At 46.5% G+C, this 21150-nt stretch overlaps 2 protein-coding genes across 4 annotated transcripts in view; both read left to right on the plus strand.

Moving 5' to 3' along the window:
- KIF5C (kinesin family member 5C) overlaps positions 1–6364 on the plus strand; it is a 145774-nt gene extending 139410 nt beyond the window's left edge. Inside the window, exon 26 of the mRNA XM_010950260.3 lies at positions 2571–6364. The gene's annotated coding sequence lies outside the window, so the exon portion shown is untranslated. The remainder of the gene's footprint in view (positions 1–2570) is intronic.
- Positions 6365–17106: 10742 nt separating this feature from the next.
- Positions 17107–21150, plus strand: part of LYPD6B (LY6/PLAUR domain containing 6B) — a 175040-nt gene continuing 170996 nt past the window's right edge. Inside the window, exon 1 of one of the 3 annotated variants that reach the window (XM_074363622.1) lies at positions 17107–17209. The gene's annotated coding sequence lies outside the window, so the exon portion shown is untranslated. The remainder of the gene's footprint in view (positions 17210–21150) is intronic. The other 2 variants (XM_074363623.1, XM_074363625.1) reach the window with 2 other exon arrangements.

Here is a 21150-nt window from a genome sequence, read left to right on the forward strand (position 1 = left end):
CTGGAGCTATTGAGGCCACCCGCAGAGTCTGTGTGTCTAGCGCTCGGCTCTGCCAACATGGGTTGGCCTCAGTCACCGCGTTAAGCCCTAATCCTACAATCCAAGGTATGAACTCTGCCTCCCTGCCTCCAGGCACACAGCACCACCATCTTCTCTGACCAGGGTGACCTGTAAGTGATTCCATGAGACTGTGCTTGGAAAGGAAAGTGAAATGGGGATTTCAGAGGTAATATTCAGAAAGCTTTCCTGAGCCTATTGGTTGTCAGCTCAAAATGCATTTAAATGACAACTATGACCATGCTTTTAGGTTTTTGTATTTCTGGTCCCAGTAAGCACAAAATCTCACCAGAAAGGCTAAACAGTCAAGATGCTCTTCCCAAGGACAAATCTCTCTCTGTGACTTTGAAAAATGATGGGGATATTACCTTATGAGGTTGCTTAAACCATTTTTAATTGAGCAGCTTTGTAATTGTGAGTGATTGCACGGTTGGAGCAAGAAATGGTAGTTATCAAATGAGCCCCCTGAATGTTTATGTTTTGTGTCAGGGAGGAGATGGTATTCTAAAAAGGAATGTGTTGTCTTTTTTTCCTATTCAGTTTTTGTTCTTTGTTACTTCCCTGCCACTCATTTTGCTTTTAAAATCCCTTTCTACACTCTGAATATTCTCTATTTACTTGTAATTCATATCCTGCTTATTTATGCAAACTATGTAAGGTTGCTTACAATATTATAACACATAAATCAGAGGAGTGAAAAGAAAAAAATTTAGAGAAGGGGATTGCATTGTATCAGGAATCTGAGATGTCTGCCACCCACTGAGCACTAAATTTGGATTTAAGCCTTCTAAGGCAAAAACAGAAGCATGTGTTGGGTTGGAGTTTTTTTTTTTGTTTTTTTTTTTTAATTGAGGTATAGTTAGTTGCTTTATAGTGTTATATTAGTTTCATGTATACAACATAGTTGATTTAAAATTTTTATAGATTATACTCTCTTTATAGTTATTATAAAATATTGGCTCTATTCCCTACACTGGACAATGTGTCCTTGTAGCTTATTTATTTTATATCTAGTAGTTCATACTTATCAATCCCCTACTCCTGTCTTGCCCCCTCCCCTTCCCTCTCCCCACTAGTAACCACTAGTTTGTTCTCTAGATCTGTAAGTGTGTTTCTTTTTTTGTTATATTCTCTAGTTTGTTTTATTTTTTAGATTCCTCATATAAGTCATATCATGTAGTATTTGTCTTTCTCTTTCTGACTTGTTTTACTAAGCACAACATCCTCAAAGTCTGTCCATGTTGCAAATGGCAAGATTTTCATTCTTTTTAATGGCTGAATAGTATTCCATTATCTATCTATGTGGAGTTCTTTTAAAATCAGAAGAACAGTTGTGGTTTTCTTACTGTCTGCCTAGTTCTCTTGTCCCCTCCTCCCCACCCCACAAGCACCACGAGCTTTGCCCAAAACCGATAGCCAAGATCACAGACAGATCGAGGGCTTCCAGCTGGTGTGAGAAAGGTGAGCCTTTTGGCTTCTTCCTGAGAGTTGAGATTATTTGAGTTGGTCCAAATACTGACAAAGACCGCGCGGTGCTGGTCTCTGAGCCAGGACTAGTCAGCTTTCATCCTGGAGACCTGACTGATCGGATGAACATCTAGGGGGACATGGAATGACATCAGAAGGGGTGTTCTACTGAGTAACTTCATCACCCGCTGGAGGTGAAACACACCTTTCACTACTGGGAGCCTCTTTCTTGAGAGCCTGCGTTAGGGGGTGTGTCTGACAAGCCTCGGTATCTCAAGTGCTGGCCCGTGGGAAATGGTGTTTGAGTTCCCAGAGGAATGAGGAAATGTATTACATTTCTCTGAATGTCTGTAGTTCCAACAGGCATTGACTTTTGGAAGAGATTGCTGTCAGGGCTGAATAATTAAAGCAAAAGCAGTAAGTAGGAGGCTGTGCCGTCCCATCCACTAGCCACTAGCAACACGTGACTTCTGAGCACTTCAGATCTGGCCAAGTCCAAATGGAGTTGTATGGAAAGTGCAAAAGATACACCAGCTTGCAAACACTGTGGGAAAAAAAGACCGTGAAACATCTCCGTAGTAATATTGTAATGTAAAATATCTCAATCTGTAATACTTGATTACATGTTGAAATGATAATATATAGACTATATTGGCTTAAATAAAATATATTATTAAAATTAATCTTACCTGTTTCTTTTCACTGTTTAATGTGGCCACTTGAACATTTAAAATTAAGTGTGTCAGTCGGGGGAAGGTACAGCTCAGTGGTAGAGTGCATGCTCAGCATGCACAAGGTCCTGGGTTCAATCCCCAGTACCTCCATTAAAAATAGATAAATAAACTTAATTACCAAGCCCCCCAAACAAATATAAACTAAAAAAAAAAATTTTTTTTTTTTTAATGAAATGTGTGGCTCATGTGATACTTCTATTGGAACAGCTCTGGTCTAAATATCTAAAATTTTTTAAAAATTGTTTTTCTGAGGAGTGAATTTCCATTGTGTTCTCTAACTCCTGTGTTCTCTCTTTGGTTCTTTTTCAACAGATATGACTCTCCACGTAGCATGTCAAGGACTACATTAATCACCAATTCCTTTATTTTTTTCCCTCCTACACAATTTCCATTTTCTTTTACACTTGCTTACCCCAGCCATCTGCAGTACACCCATCTCAGATATCTGAGCTGCGTAGAGTTTCTGTGTGTACAGATGTGTGCTTGGACTTTTCTCTTCCCGAGAAATCTGAAGGGGACAATTATGGAAGACCCACTTACTCCTGGGACCCCTTGCTGCAGCCTCGGGCTTAGGGCCCTGGGTGGTCCCCGGGCGGTCCTTGGAGCCTTCCTTCCTGGGCAGCCACGGTCCCAGCAAACACCACTCCCTGGGGGGGGGAACAACCCAGTGCTGCGGAGGCAAGGGCTCACGCTCCGCCCACCACAACTGTCTGGTTTCCTGTAAAATAAACACATTACTTTATATTTTTAGGGAACAAAAAAGTGCTGCTATAGGGCTCAAAATTTTCATTCTGAACACTTTTCCGAAACAAATCACCCTGAAGATGCATTTTGAATACCCTGGTCACATCTTTGGATCTGTAAAATACACCTTTTAGTATGGCACCCGTTAAAACGCAAAGCAAATTTCTTCGAGGCTGAAAAACAATCTGACAGTAGCAATGTAGAAATTGTTCACTCAAACACATCTGTGTAAATGCGGAGAAGTCATGCATTCACCTCTGAGCTGCTTGCTACTGAACCTGCAGCGACTAGTCTCAGCCAGCCCGGTTTGAACATCATTCCTTCAGAAGTGCTGAAAATGCTGCAAAGTTGGATGAGTAGAAATGGGGCTGCTCCCCTCTTCGCTTCTTCCTCCCTAATGCGATTGGAGCTTGCTTCGGGGATGGCCTTTTTCTCTAGGGAACCATCTGAAGGCTGGAAGGGGTATTGCTGATGAAATCCAGGATCATTCCAGCAGCTGAAAAAGGAAGCCCAGGGGGAAAGTACTTGACTTATTTTTGTGCCTATGAATAAGTTGCCATGAATCAGTTGTTACAGTAACCCATCCTTGCTGGCTGAGTTCTCCCTTTGGCATCACATAGATTTCATCTTAGGCAGAATTAGAAGAAATCAGTGTGGATGGCTTTTTTACATTCAGCTTTATTTGAATAACAGGAATCAAAAGCTGAATCAGCTCTTACTTTCAATTGTGCATATTAAAATGATCGATTTCCAAGTAGCAAAGTTTTCGGGGAAGTGGACGAGGATTCAATTAAGTTAGTCCCGTGGGCTGCTACTTGTTCTGATAAATTTGAGGGTTAAGTCAATGACAACCAAAGCGGTCTCAGTGAAAGCCTCCAACGTATGATTGTGCCTGCCCAGGATGAGTGAGCTGGTACCGTCCCTGCTTCTGTCACCACTGGAATGGAATTATGGGAGGAGAGACATTGCGTTTTCTCATCACTGGTGGGTGGAAGATTGAGATAGAGGGAGAGAGAGAGTGTGTGTGTGTGTCTGTGTGTGGATAAAACACTAAAGACTGTGAACTGACTTCCAAACTCTTCTTGTATAAAATTTCCCTAACCCAGCAAAGCTGCTTCAACTTAATTTATTTGTTAAATGTTGCACTTGGTTTCTGTGTGTTGTGTTTTGTTTTGAGGGGTGGGGTGATAAGGAGAGAGAAGAGGGTGAATTCTACTGAAATATTTATTCGTAAAAATGACAGTTTTGCATTCATTTACACTTTTTAAGTCCTTCTGTTTGATTTTTTTTTTTTTTAGATGATTGCTAGTACTCGCCCAATATAACTGCTCTGATGCTATTTGCCATCTGATAGAAGGGTCCTAGTAGGGCAGGTTTTGCAAACCTTATCAGGTAATAACACATGCCATAAACTATAACCTTGCTGTTAATAGTTTACGTCTGATTTTAGAAGTTAAAACATCGGCCTTTGAGAAGATTGCCAATTAATAAATCGCCGTAACTGTCTGTTATGCAACTGTATAATTTTATATTTGGAAATTGAACAACGTCCATAATTCTTTCTCTTGGGCTCTTTTGTTAACAGATTATTTCAGATTCTTTCCAAAGTAATTTTTCCCTGGGCACCCCTGTCTAATTCCAAAGAATTGTTTGGCCCTTTCATGTTTCAAAAAGAAACATTGACTTGTAGTTCCATGTTTCTTGATCTCAACAAAGGACTCACAAAATTTACTTTACTTTAATCACAGAGAAAGTTGGCTTTGATGTCTCTTAAAGATAATTCTGCTAGTTGCTGATCAGCCAGTCAGTTCACCTAGCTTCAATCTTTATAGGACCTCTAAACTAATTTTCCTACACTGTGACTAAAAGGCAGGCAGATCATTGGAATGGGTTACACAGTATATTCTAATGGATCCCTAAATATTACTTTGTATAATAAGGTTAACATCAGGACCATATACTTTGTAGGCCACTTTTTTAAAAAGCCACATTTACGCAGTTTTCACTTTTTTAGACTATTGTTCCTTTACATTTGTGCTCCAAATGTAAAACCCACATTTCTGAATGGCTGAGCCTATGGTTATATTTTTGGTTGTATGCTGCTTTTTGCTTGTGTCTATGTGTGTGTGTTTGTTTCTTCTCTATGAATAATTTTATTTTTTGTGCCACTGCTTGAAAGTTTACTCTTTGATGCTGTAAGGGTGGTTTCTACAAAGAATCTCTCCCTGCGGGATGGTGGATTGTTAAATTAGAGGAATGCTGTTTGGGATACCAACATCTGTGGTTGGAGACTAAGTATATTAATGCCAAGCATGTTTTGGTCAGTTACTGGAGAAGTCTATACAAATGATCATCTTGTCCAATGCTGTACGGTTTGCCTTGCTGAGTGGCAGGTAGTAGGGAAAACTAAGTGTGGATTAAAACTTTCAAAGGAAGTAGTATCATGTGATTAAGAAAATTAGCATTCGTAGAAATACTGGGATAAATGAAGAACTAAAAATGTCTGTCTAGAATGTAGCATCTAGAGAGTTATGGAAGCCCTGACTTCACATGAGGAGTGATGTTCCTGTCCAAAGCCAGACGAAGCCATCACTAAGACGCAGAGGGATTACCAGCTCTCCTGACCTAGAGGAATAACTGAAAGCAAATAAAAATTCTTAACAGTCCTCTCTTCGAAGTGTATTTTTTTTTTAAGCCAGGCAGAAGACATTGAGACTGTGACTCTATGACATATTAGGGAAGTTTTTCATCAGCAGGGGGCGGGAGGTGGGGGCCAGGGGAGGATTTCAGGTAAAAGCTGTCTCACCCTGCATATCTTGCACAAGCGAAAGGAAGCACCATCATCTGAAAGGGCTTCTCTGAACACTTGTACTTTCAACATTGAATAAGGGCCAGGGAACAGCCGAAGGAAGCGCCGCTCCGTGAAGTCTGCTCACACATTGACAGGTTGCCTGTGGGTCTGAAACACTTTGCAGATTGTCTGTAGGTCTGACTGTGTGCAGCTGCGAGGGGACCAGGGCGTTCTGTAGAGTTCTGCGTGTCTAGTTTGTACAGTGTGTAGTGTGCACTGCACATGTGTGTTCTCTGGGCTTTATGCATCTGTACAGTAGCTTTCATTAAGAACAAATTGTGGACAAACTTGTTTTGGTGGCGTGAGGGGAGAATGGCAGTTCATGTCCAGTAATGATGCTGTAATATATAGTATGTGTAACAAAGATCTGGAGGTGACCCTCCCCTGGCCCTTGGAAAATTTTGGTTATCTTCTAGGTTCTAAAATGAAGACTTGTGGATACTCTGGCAGACTGCATGCTGTATAATTTGAAAAATACTAAAAGTGGAAAATAAAATTGAATTAAACTTTGGCTGGTCTGTCTCTTTCTTATCTGAGTCGTCCTAAAGACAGTCTCATTGAAGGTCTCAGTGCCAAGGTGAGGGTGGGCCATTTCCTGGCCTTGAAGGGGTTTGTTTCACTGAGCAACTGCTCAGATTCCAAGCCTGAGCTAAGTTAACCTTGACCTTTTTTGTCTTTTACTTTGTGTGAATATCTGTTTTTAAATTTTTTCTTCATTGAGGAACCAAGAAAACTGGACATTTGTTCCTTCAGCACGGAAAAGACAGCAACTAATGTCAGTAAGTGTCTTAACCTTTTTTGAAAGTAGGATTGAGTTAAAGCTCAGTAGGCCAGGATATTAGCTGAATTTCTAAATTTCTTCTTGCCCCAAAAGGCATTTATTCTAATAATATGTTTCTTTTAGCTCGTTGGCATTCTTCAACTAATGCATTGGAGCTCTGCATATGTGGAAAGATTACTGGCATCTGCTGAGAAGGGCTGGGGTCTTTGTAGTCCTGTTTAACGTACTGATGATCAGTATTAAGGTACAGGTCTGAGATCTTTCAAGAGGATGCCAGTGTGCGGAGTCTTTGCAGGTTATAACAAATGGTGGGACACAGGGTTATTTTCACCTGCTCTCTTAGAAGGGAGACTTCCCTATCTCAGGTCACTGAAATCCCGTGGCCACATGCGGCATTGTGTATATAAAACATCCTCATTCTCATTCTTGGTTTGCTTAATGTGACGTGAAAGCCAGACGGTAAACTGCTTTCCTCAATTGCAAGTGGGAAGATGGACACCAGGTCAAGGTTTTATAAGTGGAACTGGGGGCGCCGCCAGTGATGTGCTTGTAAGATGTCTTATCCATCTCCTTGCGTGTGTTATTCTCTAAAGAACTTGGAAGATGCAATTAGCAGATATCAGATGGTTAAAGGTAACTTATGGAGTAAAACTTCAAACGTGGTGGGTGAATATCTAGGCTGAAGCCTGTTTGTTTAAGATGGGGAAGCCATCCTCTGAAAGAACCCAGTTACAAAGTGCACTTTGGTATCACTGGGAGGTGGTGACCCACAGGTTCTAGGACCGGCAGCTCTGCAACGCAGTGGGTCTGCGCTGACACCCGCTGTTCTCTGGGTTCCTGTGAGCCTTTCCCTTTCTGTCCAGCTCTGCACGGTGCACGGGCTCTGCCTTGCAAGTACTACAGAGCCAGAGCATCTGTGGGAGAATGCGGAACTGAAGATACAATCCACAAAGGCAGTTCCCGGTGATGTGTGTGTCAGCAGGTTTAATTCCAGCTTCTGTGACAGGTTACATCTTGTGGTTTGTCTTATGTATGTAGTCAATTGAGCAGGTGAGGGAGGCATCTCTTGGGTGACATAGAAGATGAAAATGTGGGCTCACTTGACAAAAGGCACCCTGAGCCGTGGGATTTTTTTTTTCCTTTCCTTTTGGTGTTTGGTGGTTCTTCAGCCAATATGCACAAAATTCAATATTCATCAATTTCTGTGTGGTTAGCTGGGCTCAAAATAATCAAAGATTTGCAGGTAACATCTGTGGATCTTTCCACTCGGGAGGCGCTGTGGATGCAGAGGCTGGAATTCTCCACCTGCCTTGCTTCCCCATGGCTGAGAGAGGTTCTGTTTGGAGCCTCTCTGTCTCTAGGACCCCCAAACCCTTACCCCTCCCCACGTCCAGACCGCCGACTATTCTCATAGGATAGCTTTTCCAAAAATCCACCTAAAATGATATTTTACTCCTTTAGAATGTATACCCGAAGTGAGGGAAATCGGCAAACTTGCTCCGGATGACATGGACCAGCCCCAGAATCTCCTCATGCTCAAAAGGCAGTAGCAGGCAGTCCGTTCAGGTGGGACTATCCTGGCTGTGTGCCAGACACTGTTTTAAGTGCTTTACATGTATTAATCCATCTAATCCTTCGAATAACCCCATGAGGTAGGCATCATTATCTCCTCTTCAGTGGGGAGGAAACGGGCACAGAGAGATTAAGTCACTTGCCCAAGGTCTCACAGCTGGGTGGAGGAGGCAGGATTGAAACCCCTGCAGACTGGTCCCAAGGTTTGTGCTCTCCCCAGTTAGTAACACTGCCTCTCAGACCAGTGCTGTGTGTGCATGCGTGCGTGCGTGCGTGCGTGCGTGCGTGTGTGTGTGTGTGTCTAGTGATAACCAGCCACCAGCCTCAAAAATCCTTTTGTAAAGAATTTATACAAAGTTTTATTCCTCTGCAACTTTTCTGGGTTTTCTCCTTTCCTACGAGTCTGAGACCTTATTGTTATTTGAATTACTTTAAGCAATCAAATGCATCTAGGAGGGAATCATCGAAATAATAATGAAAGAGGATGCTTCACAGCAGGGGTGTCTGGGAATGTACAGCTGCAGGCTTCGGGAGGAAGGCTGCCTGCAGAAGCGCCATGCTCAGAATATTTTTCATACATAGCAGACACTTAGACGTGTGGCTATCACTCTGTCACAGTTTTCAAACTGTGTGTAGTAAGAATTTCTCTTATCCATATTGGTTTTTTTCTCTTTAGGGCATTATCTCTGGTAGCATTTTAAAATCTATCATCTGTATTCCTCGGCTTCTCAAGGGGAAAAGAAAGCAGGATTCTCTTGCCCCAGCTGAGCCAGCTCTAGCGAAAAGTCTGAGGGGGCACTGGGTGGGTCCCCTCATCCCCAGATCTGTGTGCAGCCTCGGAGAAGGCTCTCCGGGAGCCCTGCTGATAATAGCTGCCTCATACCTCACCTCCAGTCCTGTCAAGATGATTAATAGGACCTCATTTTAGTGCTTTAGGTTTTAGAAAAAGTAAACATGCCAATCATACCACACATGCATATGCATGTCCGACTACAGAAAGGGCCAGGAGCAGCACTTGTAGGGTTCCCCCAGGAGCCTCCTGCTTTACCAAAGACTCCCTTACCTGTGTGGGCCTCTCCTGTCTGAGGATGCTTCTGATGGGCCACTGCAGGGCTGGGAGGGACAGGCTGATGGCAGATGTGTCTAGGTCATGGGATGCTAATTCCTTCAGCCAGTGCCAATGAGGCAGCCTGCAAGACAGACCTTAACCAGCAGACCAGGTGTCCCTGCTGCCCTGCAGTGCCCCTTCTGGGACATGCACACAATGGCACAAGACCCTGGAGCACTGGCTATCAGGCAGTGATTCTACTGAGGAATTCCAAATGGAAAAAATGATGGACATGGGACCTGGATCCCACTCTAAATCCCACTGACCCACTATGTGATCGTGGTCAATGACCACGTGCAGAGTCTCAATGACCTCATTTCCACACCCGAATTACAGAGATTTGTAGCCCACTGCCCTCCACAGTTCAGTATGTTGTGAGGATCAGATAAGAAATTGTGTGCAAGCATCTTGTAAAAGTGCTACTCAAGTATAAGAGATTATGTTGAAGAATGAAATTCAGCGGAGTAAATCTTAAAGGTCTTATTTGATTTTATTCAGTGATTCGTGAATCGGGCAGCATCCAATCTAGCAGACAGAAAGAAGTGCTGAGGAGCTGTACTAAATGAAAGACTTTTATAGGCCAAAGGGAACGGAAACAATGAGGCAGTAAGCAGGTTGGTTATTGCAAATGCAAGCTCACTTTCCTTTAGGGGCTGGCAGGGGTCTCTCGGGCAGATTGCCTAAGGGCAGATTGCCTAAGTGCTGATGATCAGGTGATTCCTGATTGCCTGGTTTAACATTCCATTTCTGGGAAGGCTGAAACTGTAATTAAGTCTCAGTTTGGTGACATGGGGCTTAGCATAAGGGACTCCACTTGGGGCCTATTGCCATGTTTCTGAGAGTTACAATTAAAAAAAAACTTCCCAGGAGAAGGTATTTTTGCCCTGGACCCCAGCTTTCCCTTCACCTAGCGTCCCCAGGAGGGAAGCCTGAGACACCCCGGGAATCATGTGATTCTACCTGGTGAGAGCGAATCTCATGGGAGCTCTCCTGCAGGGAGCAGGGCTTGGGGCTAGCTTCCTTCTTTGTGCCCAGTGGCTCCTCATACCGAGGGCTCCTGTGAGTGCTCCCCACTCTGTCCTGACATGAGATCATGAATCAAGTCCATTCAGATTCCCAGTAATGTAACCACAGCTAGTGCTGAGAGCCTGCAGCCCAGCAGCATCTTTGTAGGAGCTTAACAAGTTCCCCAAAGTGAGATCAGGGATGTGCGGGGAGTCTCTTGGCCAAGCCTGAACACAAAAGCACACGCAGCTTCTGCCAGCATCTGGAAGCAAGCTGTCTGCTCCTTCTGCTAGAAGGTACCCCGTGTCTCACAGACATCAAAAATGAACTGATGGGTGCCAAAGGGGAAGGGGGTGGCGGAGGGATAAATTAGGAGTTTAGGATTAGCAGATAAAAGCTATTATATAGAAAATATCTATAAAATAACAAAGTCCTACTGTATAGCACAGGGAACTATATTCAGTATCCTGTAATAAACCATAATGGAAAAGTATGAAAAATTATATGTATATGTGTGTATGTGTGTATATATCTACATATATATATATATACACACATATATATACACATACATATATATATATATGAATCACTTTGCTGTACATCAGAAACTAACACAACATTGTAAATCAACTATGCTTCAATTAAAAAACAAAAAGAAAGTTCCTGGTATCTGAAAGCTCCCCACCTCCCGACCCAGCACCATGCACACCAGGGGCGGGAACTCACTGCACAGTACAGGCAGGGTCTGCCCTCTGTACGGCGTCCCGCCGCTGGCAAACGGGAGATGACTGTGATCATGGTCTCTGCTTTATACCGTCTCCTTTTGGATATTACACCTAGGAGAAACCGAAATCCCCAGAGTTCAAGTAGCTTGTCTGAGGTCATGTGGTGACTTTGGGCTCCAGAACTCAGACTCCTTCTACTTCAGTCTGCTGCGTGCCCACCTCAGTTTTTGCCACTCCCAGTTTCCCCTGTGAGCTGCTGTACGTGAACAGTGCCTTTTGGAGTGGATTTCACTTTACTATATTGGATGCATGAGTCGGGAAGTTCTTAGAAGAGGTACGGGTACATCAGTATTTATGGAAGAGTAGGCTGTGAGGGCCATTGGGGCTCATCTGGTTCTGCCCAGCGAGCTTCAGTGTCACCCCACCCGGCACACTTAGAGGGCCAGAGCCCAGAGCACCTCCCTCTACTCAGGTGCCACTGTGCTGCACCAAACCCTGGCCCACAAAGACGAGGCCAATCACAATCACTCTGACTACAATGAAGCCTCCCAGACGTGAGGTTAAGCCTTGTTGAAGTCAGTTGTGTGAAAATGTTTTGCCACAGTCATGCATCATGTGTGTACTGTGTGTCAGGACCCTGGTGATTAAGAATGGCCTTCAGCACCTTCTGGACTGGTTCCAGTAGCCCCCAGTCTTCCCCGGATTACCCAAGTGCCTTGCAAAGTACCTAACCTCTCTGTGAAGCAAAGTGCTCGGTACCGTGCCCGGCTCACGGTAAGAGCCTGCCCTGCTTGTGCTTTCTGGAGTCTCTTAACGAGGAATAGGTGAGGGTGGTACTGTTACTCTTCCCACAGACAGATGAGGGAACTGCGGTGTGGAGAGGTGAGGCGAGCTGCCCAGCACCGCAGACCTGGGCAGTGCTGGAGCTGGCTCCGGAGAACACGTTCTTAACCAGGAGGCTAGGCTCTCCCCGGGGTCACGTGGCTGCCCGAGAGCGTGGAGAGACTGAGCCGAAACCGTGCTCCAGTTCCAGACCACAGCTTGTTCCCAGACCTAAGCAACGTACAGGAGCAGTTGACATCTTCATGTGAGGCACTCAAAGCCTGCTGCAAAAATGTAAGCACTCAGCAATTTTTCCACAAAGATTTGAGCACCTACATTGTACTCAGCATTGTTTTCAGAGCTGGGGAGAGGTGGTAAATAAGACAAAGTCTTCATTTTCTTAGAGGCAAGTTATAAACCAGTGAGCAATGCTTTCTAAAATGATTCAGTACAGTTAAGTGCCACAAAGAAAACTGAACAGGGTGCTATGATAACACGTGGCTTGGGTGGTCAGGGAAGGCCTCTGGGCATGATTAAAGAAGCCAGCCTTGCAAAGATCCGGAGACAGTTCCAAGCAGCAGGAATGGTAAGTGCAAAGGTCCCGGGGCAGATTTTTCTTGGTGTGTTTGTGGCACTAGAACTCTGATTTTACACAAAGAATTTTCTCCATAATGGTATTTCAGTTTCTCATTGACCTAGCAAATTATAAAGATGATAAATATGTTTGTGTCACCTTTGAAAGTAAGGAATCAGTTTGGAATAATCAGGAGCTTCTTTCCTGGGTAAACACAACAACAAAGGCATTTATGCATTTTTGTAGCCAGCAACTTTGTAAGCAGACCCATATATTTGTAGTCCCTGCTTTAGTGCTCACTCTGAAACCAAGGAAAAGAGGGCCCTCCCATCCCTAGCTGATGTGTTTTTGACAGCCGAGCAAATTCACACTGATCCATAGTCCCTGAGAGGTTAGAGTTAATTCTGTGGGATAAATATGGAAAAGCTGATTTGCCAGCCTCAGGGTCAAGCACAGGCCCGAGGGGGCCAGCCACATCTTTTTATAGTCTTCTCAGGGAAATGGAACGGTCGCAGTGTGCCACCTTGGACATTTTGCTTGCTGGCCTCGTACATGAGAGGTGTGCTCAACTCACTTTGGGAAGGTTATTTCAACTTTCTGCTACATCAGGACTTTGTGACTGGTGAACATCAAAAACCCAAAGAAAACTAAGCACCCTTGGCTGCCCTTGGTAAGCACGTAGAGAAGATTCTGAGTTTTGTCTGATAATTCTTAGGCTGACATTTTGGGGCATCTCTAAAACAGACCCTCTCTGGCCGCAGCTGCTGCCCGCCCTGTTCTTGCTCAGTCCTTGCCCAGATCTGCCTGGCAAGAAGGGTTTCCCACCGTGGGCCTCACACAATGACATGGCATCAAGCAAAGTCCTCTGTTTCAGGGTCTAATTAGCCTGTGGCTTTAGGAAGTGGAACAAAACATCTACATTTTTGTAGGTTGTCAGTTGAAAGTGTTCGCTGAATAGCCTCAGCTGTTCAAATAATAGAGTTAGATACAGTGGGGTGTGTGGAGTGGGATGGGCTGGGGTGAAGGGCGTGGGTACTGGAGTGAGACATCCAAAATCCTGGCAGGCAAGATCCAGGCTTCTTTGAGATTTGAGGGCTGATCCAGAGGTGGCTGCACATTTTATTTTCCTGTTGAAAGAAGCCTGATTTTGCTTGCTAAGTGCTGCTCATGTGAACCTGGGTTGTGGAGGGTGAAGCATTTCATTTCCTTGGTTCAGGTGGGCTGAGGGCTTCACTTAGAGGGAAGGAGGCTTCTCAGTAGATGCGGGGTTGAGGGAGGTTCAAAGTGAACAGGTCCCGAGGCCAGTTTCCTCACCTATGCAATAGGAAGTTTGGACGAGATCAGTTTTGTAGGCTCACCTTTCAGTGAGAAGCAACCAAGTGCTTGTTTCAAAACCTCTCTGCCCTCCTGAATCGGAATTCTCAGGAGCAGTGATCTATGTCTTGTGCAAGCATCCAGGGGCCCCTCCTTCTGGAGGTCGTTTGGCCTGTGTGATCTCTACTAAGTGTCTCAGCTCTGAAACCCTTGGGTGGGTCTAGAAGGCAATGATTCCTCAGTAGTCTTAAGACCCAAACCTCTTTGCAAATCTAAGGACAGCTGTGGATGCTCTCTTTAGGAAAAATATATGCAGACACAAAATCCAGTTTCAGGGTCTGTGATCCTTGATTAAGAATTCCTACCCTAAAGGCAACCCTCAAAAGAGAATCTAAACACCTAGACTCGTGCCGAGCACAAAGCAGCTGCTCACTGAAGGCTAGCTGTTCCATTTACGTCTCCCAGCTTTTTCCTACGTTATCCTAACATTATCTTCATGTTACAGGACACACTGTGGCATGGAGAGATTAACATACCTGGTAAGTGGTTGCTGGATTTGAACCCAGTCTGACTCCAGAACCAGTGAACTTGCAATTAAAGTGGTTATCAGATTTGCCTACCCGAATTCATGTCTCTTTCTGACCCTAATATTTCTGGTCACTGCCCTATACCTCTCCCATAGTCGTTATAATTAATTGAGCAGCTGCTATGTGCCAGGAACTATTCCAGGTACTTTATATGCATTGTTTCACTGAAAAATGTGCTCAGAAAATGATGTACAGTATTAATGTACACACTGAGTCCTGTGAAAAGGTAGGTATGATTAGGAAGGAAAATACATCTCAAGGCTCAGAAAAATATTGGACTTTTTCCTTTTTGGATAATTTCTCTTCCATTATGCTCTCAGGGAACTAGAGACAGGAGAACCTGAAGATGTCCTAGTTCAAAAATCCTTTTCCTAGGGGCCAGCAGGGAAGAATAACACACAGTTATTTGCAAAGATTAATTAATTTAGTCTAGGTTCTTCAGAGATCTTTCAATGGTTTTGCCCTTATTTTTTTTTAGCACTTTAATGACTCGCAGACATCGGCTGACTCCCTTAGCCCCGCCACGCTGAGCCCCATTAAAGAGTAAGAGTACCGCTTATTGAGCAGGTGCTTTGAGCTGGTGCTGCACTCACACACTTGACGTGTGTTATTTCATTTAACCTCATGATGATATCAGACCTTCATATTTCAGTTACCTCTTTCAAGCAAAGAACCTCAGCAGAAATCTTGTCTGATTTCACGCCTGCATGTTTCCCAAGTGAGAGAAATGCGTAACTGAGGAAGATGCCTAGGGTCACTTAGCAAGCCCAGGAGAGAAAGAGAGATAGAGAGAGAGAGAGAGATAGAGAGAGAGAGAACACGAACACGAACACCAGGGCAGAATTTATACCTGCCTGATAATTCCTAGGCCAGCCTGGGTGGCAAACCTACCAGGCTGGCCCAGCCAAGATCACACACATAGCGAGAGGATCCTAAATCACAGGGGATCACATGCTCCACTGACTGAAACTGACACACGAGAAGGGCTGGGTCCACTGCTCGTGGGTAAGACCCAGAGCGGCTCCTGAGCTCAGCCTCACCTGCTGGTACCAGTGTCTGTCCCAAGGGCAGGCCCCTCCACAGCCCCACCCTGGGACACCAGCCTCCCCACCCACCACAGAGGGAGTGCAGCTGGAGCAGGCACACCTAGTGGGGCATCTCCTGTGCGTTTTTCCCAGCTTGGCCTTAGGTGTGAAGTTTTTTCCCAGCCGGGCCTCACCACATCTTAAACACCCAGTGTGCAGGGCTCACTGATGAAGGGGGACGGGGGTCCAGTTCTTGAGACTGTTGGGCCTGTTGCTGGGGGTAGGGGTGGGGCAGGCCACTTAGCCCTGACTTCACCTTAACAGACAGCTTCCGATTTTGGCTTCTGGGGTTTAATGTGCAGTCACTGAAGTGTATGGAAATAGTTACAGGAAGGAATGTTCTCCATGCAACTGTGTAGTTGTGCAGCATTTCCGGCAGTGCGCTTGGAATGGATTTCTTTGACAAGTCTTGAAGTGAACATGTGAGTAGCTGCATCATAATTCATCTCCTCTGCTTTGTGTGTTAAGACCATTTGTTTGTTTGATGGAACACTTAAAAAATATACCACATTCTTACTATCCCCTTCTGACACATCTTTGTTTTTGAAACTGTCAGGGCCTTAGTAAATCCAAGTAGCTCAGGTCACACTTGACCTCTGAGAGGCCTGGAAAGGCCACAGGTTAGAGAACTCAGACCAAACCCAAGCCCTGTTTCTGCAGAAGTTCTGACCCCGGTCAAGACTTCCCTGCCACTCCTGGGCCCCAAACTCAGCTGTGCTACCAGCCATGGGATCTTGGCTCAGTCACCCAAACTCTGGGCTGTGTTTCCACAGTGCAAGGCTGGTGGCACAGTATTCTATGTCTAAATTCTTCTGCCTGTGACATCTTCAGAAGTTAAAGATTTGCTTGAGAGCAAAGGTGTGTGGACCTCCCACAAACCAGCTGCTTGGCTGGCACTGGGAAGGGAGGTAAGCAATCCAGAGAGGATGAGTGGCCTGGAAGTAGGCAGATTGACTCTGGGCTCTCGCTGACAAAGTGTGAGTGATGCTGGAGCAGACTCTAGCCTGGGCGGACCAGCAGGAGGCTTGACTCAAAAGACTGGATCACACCTCATTTGTTCATCAGGTATTACCTGAGCACCTGCTCAGTCCTTGGTTTGTTCATGGCTCTGGTGATTCAACAGTGGACAGGGAAAGTTCCTGCCCAACCTGGGGCTTACAGTCCAGGGCCAGGGAGGACATCACTATCTGAAATGATCTTATTTACAGCTTACAACCATTATTTTAAAAAGGGGTAGAATCATTTGGGGGAGGGTCAGGTTGGATGGTCGGTAGAAGCTTTTCTGAGCTCTTCCAATTCTGAACTTGCCTTTGGCGCCATCATTTTCACCCCTTGGGTCGCGGTTCTCGGGTCTACAGCCCACAAAGAAAGGGGCTGGCCTCCCCTCCTTGTGCTCAGCGGCGTCTGGCTCACAAACTCTGTGATCCATTTCTCCATCGGACCAGGCTGTGCAGAGACAGGCCGGCCCCTGGCTCCCCGCCGCCTCCCAAGCACTAACTGCCCCAGGTGTCATGCGGCCTCTCCCTTCCACCCCGCGGAGGATCCCCGAAACTCCCGGAGGAGCCCGAGCCCCCGGCTGCTCGCGGCGGGCGGGGCCCACCTGTCCCGGCCCGGCCCCCTCCCGGGCGCCCCAGGTGGCTCGGGGAGGGGAGGAGCCGCGCCCCGCCCCGCCCCGCCCCGCGCGGCCGCACCAACGCCGGCCCCCCGCGGGCGCGCTCCGAGCCGGGACCGGGAGTCGGGAGTCGGTCCGGCGGGTGCGCGGACAGGCCCGGCGGTGCAGGTGAGCGGGCCGGGCACGGCGGGCGGGGGCAGGTGGTCGGCGGGGCTTCGGGGGGAGGGAGAAGGCGGGCCCCGCGCCCGGGCTCTGCGGGGCCGCGGGGCTGCGGCGGGCAGTGCGGGGCGCCCCCGCCCGGCGCGCCCGGGCCGCGGCGCAGCGGAGGGGTCGGGGTCCCGTCGCTGCCTGGGGGCGAGCAGCTGCGAACAGCTGGGCCCGGCAGGAGCTGCGGGCGGAGGCAGGGGCAGGACCCGGGCTGCGAGGGTCTCCGAGGGTCTCCGAGTGGCCCAGGAGCCACTATTTCCGCGGCGCTGGTGGAGAGAGGGGAGGCTGGGGGGCCGACTGCGGAGGAGAGCGCGGAGCTGTGCCGGGGGCTCAGGCCTTTGGGGGAGCCCAGAGCCAGCTCCCGCCTCTCTCTCTGCGGTGCTTTCCAGTGGCCCGCGACCCTGCCGTGCTCCCTCTGCGTGGTTCTTTACTTTTGGTGCTCGTGTCGAATCACCGACATACACCTGGGTTAGTTACCTGGGGCTTCCAAAACACTGGGTATGCGAGGCTGCTCTGACTCCAGGGGCCTGAGGTTGTAAGGCTCCATCCAGGTCTTTGTGCCCTGGGGCGATGTGGGGGACTGGTGTGGAGGGGTGCTCTCCATCTCCCAGGTCCTAGCCATCAGAATGATAAAGTGGAAAAAGTCTAGAATTTAAATTCTAGTTACTAGCTGTGTGACCTTGAGCAAGTTACTTAACTTCACAGACCCTCGGTTTCCTCAAAGGTAAAATGGGTATTATAATCCTTACAACAGCCTTAAGTTTATGATGTTCATAAAGCCCATAGAACATTGCTTGATGAGAATTGTCTCCATTTTTTTCTCTGTCACTGTAACATTTCCTACCTCCCAGAGGTCCCCACTCATTTCTGAACAAAAGGGAGATCCAGGAGGCTCCAGCTGCCCTCCTTTAGGAGAAAACAGTGGTGGTGGTGGTGGTGTTTTTGGAGGGGTGGCATTTTTTTTTTTCACTCTGACTTGTTCATGGCCCAGCCTCCTCCAGACTGTCTTAATTCCTGACACCAAGCATCCTAGAGACCAAGTTTGAGAGGTGCCACTGCACAGGCCTTGAATATAGAAGGGATGTTATCAGCCTGCTTTCGTCACTATGGACTGTATTTGTCAGAATTCTTTGGGTTGGGTTTTGGTCACTTGAAAATTGCCTTATGCAGTATAGAAATTGGGTCACCTAAATGAAAAGGCTGAGGGTTTTAGCTTCAGTCATAGCTTGATCCAGGGGCTCACATAAGGTTTCAGGGCTTGTTGTCTCTCATATATATCTTGGCTCTTTTTCCTTCTGTGTTGACTGATTCTTAGTATGGGGTGATAAAAAGCACTGGCACCTTCAGGCTTATCTGTTCCTTTAGAGAGAGCGGGTAATGGGAGGGTTGTCTCTCTCTTCTTCCATCTCCTCCATCCTTATAGCAAATCTTAATATTCTAGAACAAAGCAGGGCCAAGCCATCTCAGTGGACAGGGAGGGGTTTCCACCATAGGAGTGGGTACTTTGCTCAAATGCTACTGTGATAGATATGGTCCTACCCTAGTTGTCTGGGATTTGGGAGGGAACAGTTCCCAATGAGAAGTCTGACTTTGGGGAAGATAAAAATAGGACCTATTCATTGCATTATCTCTGCCTTTGCTCACTACCACCGAAAGGAAATCTTTAGTAGAGTGTAGACAGCCTGGACACCATATTCCATCTGTCAATTGTCAAGTCTTTATCCAAGGCGTAGAAGGCATTCTGCATGTTCATCCTCTAATTCGTTGTTTTGTTGTTCATTCATTCGTTTGTTCATTCAACATTTAATAAATGCCCAGCACATGCCAGGGCCTCTGCCAAGGGTGAAAATGTTTGCTTTTGAGGAGCTCACAGTTTAGTTGGAGAGGCAGATGTGCAGATAACAGTGTCTGGGACTGTTTACCTGTCTGGGGACAGCGAAGACTTCCCAAGGAAACTGGATGATCTCTAAATTGGAGACGAGTAGGGCTGCTCTAGGAGAAAAAGTTGGAGGGACTTCCCAGGCCAAATGGTGGGGTATATTAGGGGACTTTCTGTTGTAAGTAACATTATTTAGGTTACATTACTGTCTTGATTAAGAAGCCTAGAGGTAGGTGGTTCAAAGTGGTCCCAGTTCTAGGCTGGCTTCTTGAAGTTTCTCTTGGTTTTCCCTGCCCTGCCACAGGGTGGCTGGAGCTCCATTATGCCTTCACATGAGAGCATCCAAGTAAAAAGGGAGGGAGACGGCTTGCTTCTCAGTGATTCTCTAGATAAGAACAAAATTTCTTGGAAGTTCCTTGTGCCATTGACCAGAATGGTCACATGCCCATGCTTAACCAGTCACTGGCAAAGAAGAAGAGGGTGGTGGTGATTGTTGTGGCCAAGCAGTGTTCTGGAGCTGGGGGAGGGTTCACCTTCCCTGAGCACAGTGAGGCCCGTATCTGAAAATCAGAATTCTGTTAGCGGGGAAGAAAGCAAGACTGCCTATCAGGCTGTTAGGTAGGCAGTCATCCGTGTCTCCAACGGGTGGTGACAGATGATGACAGACTTGGCCTCTTGGGCAATCAGGAGACGTTCAGGACAATAGGAGAAGTGTTGGGTGTGGTCGAGGAGAGGAAAGGAGCTGAGGTTGGAGATGCAGTAGAGACAGGAGTACCCTGTGTCAGATGCCACTCTGGGTGTCCCTAAGAAGCCTACATCTCGGTCTCATTCCTCAAAGAACTTACACTCAAAACCTGAAAGAGTTTTTCTTCCTTTGTCCTACTCCCATGGTGACAGCAGCAGTGGCTCTTTCTATGGTGGCACCTCTGTGGGGTGGATTGGGCTGGAGGAATTCAGGGAGGGGCCATGCGTAGTTTGAAGAAGCCTCAGAACTGGTTCTGCTGTGCCTCCCACCCCCCAGGACCCCCTTTCTCTTCTCCCCGCCCCCTCCTGAGAACACTTGCCGCTCTAAATCTTTGGTGAAGGTGCAGTTAGTGGTAGATCCTGGACTAGAAAGCAGTTCTCCTGACGATCGCCCAGCAGGTGAATACTTCATAGTTGTGTTTAGTAGGAAACCAGGCTCCACCATCTACTGCTAGAGCACCAAGAACACCGAGACTGTTTTCCTTTGCAGTCTGACGTGAGTGCTGCTTTTTGTTTCCGTTTGATACGGTGGACGTTGGTGGACGTTTGGAGTTAGACTGGGCAGCCAGGGGTGCTCCTTCTCATGCTCCTCCATCTTCAGTATCTACTCAGCCCAGAAATTGGCAAAAAGACCTAGTCATTAATCCTGGAAGAAAGGAGGGCGTGGAAGGCAGCATATTTTGTTGTTTCCATCAGCAGTCCTGCCCAGGGCAGCCCAGGGAGAATGTGAGGGAATGAGGTGGAGAGGTGCCTTGGGAGTCATTCATGCACCAGTATTTATTGAACAGCTCCCGTGTGGCAGACACTGTTCTGGGGATAAAAAGCGTACACAAGAAAGACAAAGTCCCTGTTCTCATGGAACTTACACTCTACTGGAAGGAGGCATGTCTATTTTGTCTCGTATGTCAGGCGCTGAGATGTACTGCTGTGAAGAATGAGATAGGTTAAGAGAAGAGTGCAGTAGTTGGAAACACGCCAGGCGTGGTGCTGGCAGCCTTCAAGGTTTAGTCTCTCTCTGGTTTCCAGCAGAGAAATATGGCCTGAGCGGGTATGGTGCCGGGCAAAAAAGGACGTTCACTTGGAAGAAGAGGATTACATATTGAATAACTTGATCTTAAAGCATTTCTTTCATGCAGAATCTCTCTGTTTGTTTATTATACCTCCCATTGTTCCCAAACATGATCTACAGTGACTTACAAAACATGGTACCAGGTGGTGAGAAATAAATGAAGAAATATGAGCAAAGGGAACATAAGGGTCATTTCTTTCATCATTGTGT

The sequence above is a fragment of the Camelus bactrianus genome, chromosome 5 (genome assembly GCF_048773025.1).
Source record: "Camelus bactrianus isolate YW-2024 breed Bactrian camel chromosome 5, ASM4877302v1, whole genome shotgun sequence".
NCBI lineage: Eukaryota > Metazoa > Chordata > Mammalia > Artiodactyla > Camelidae > Camelus > Camelus bactrianus.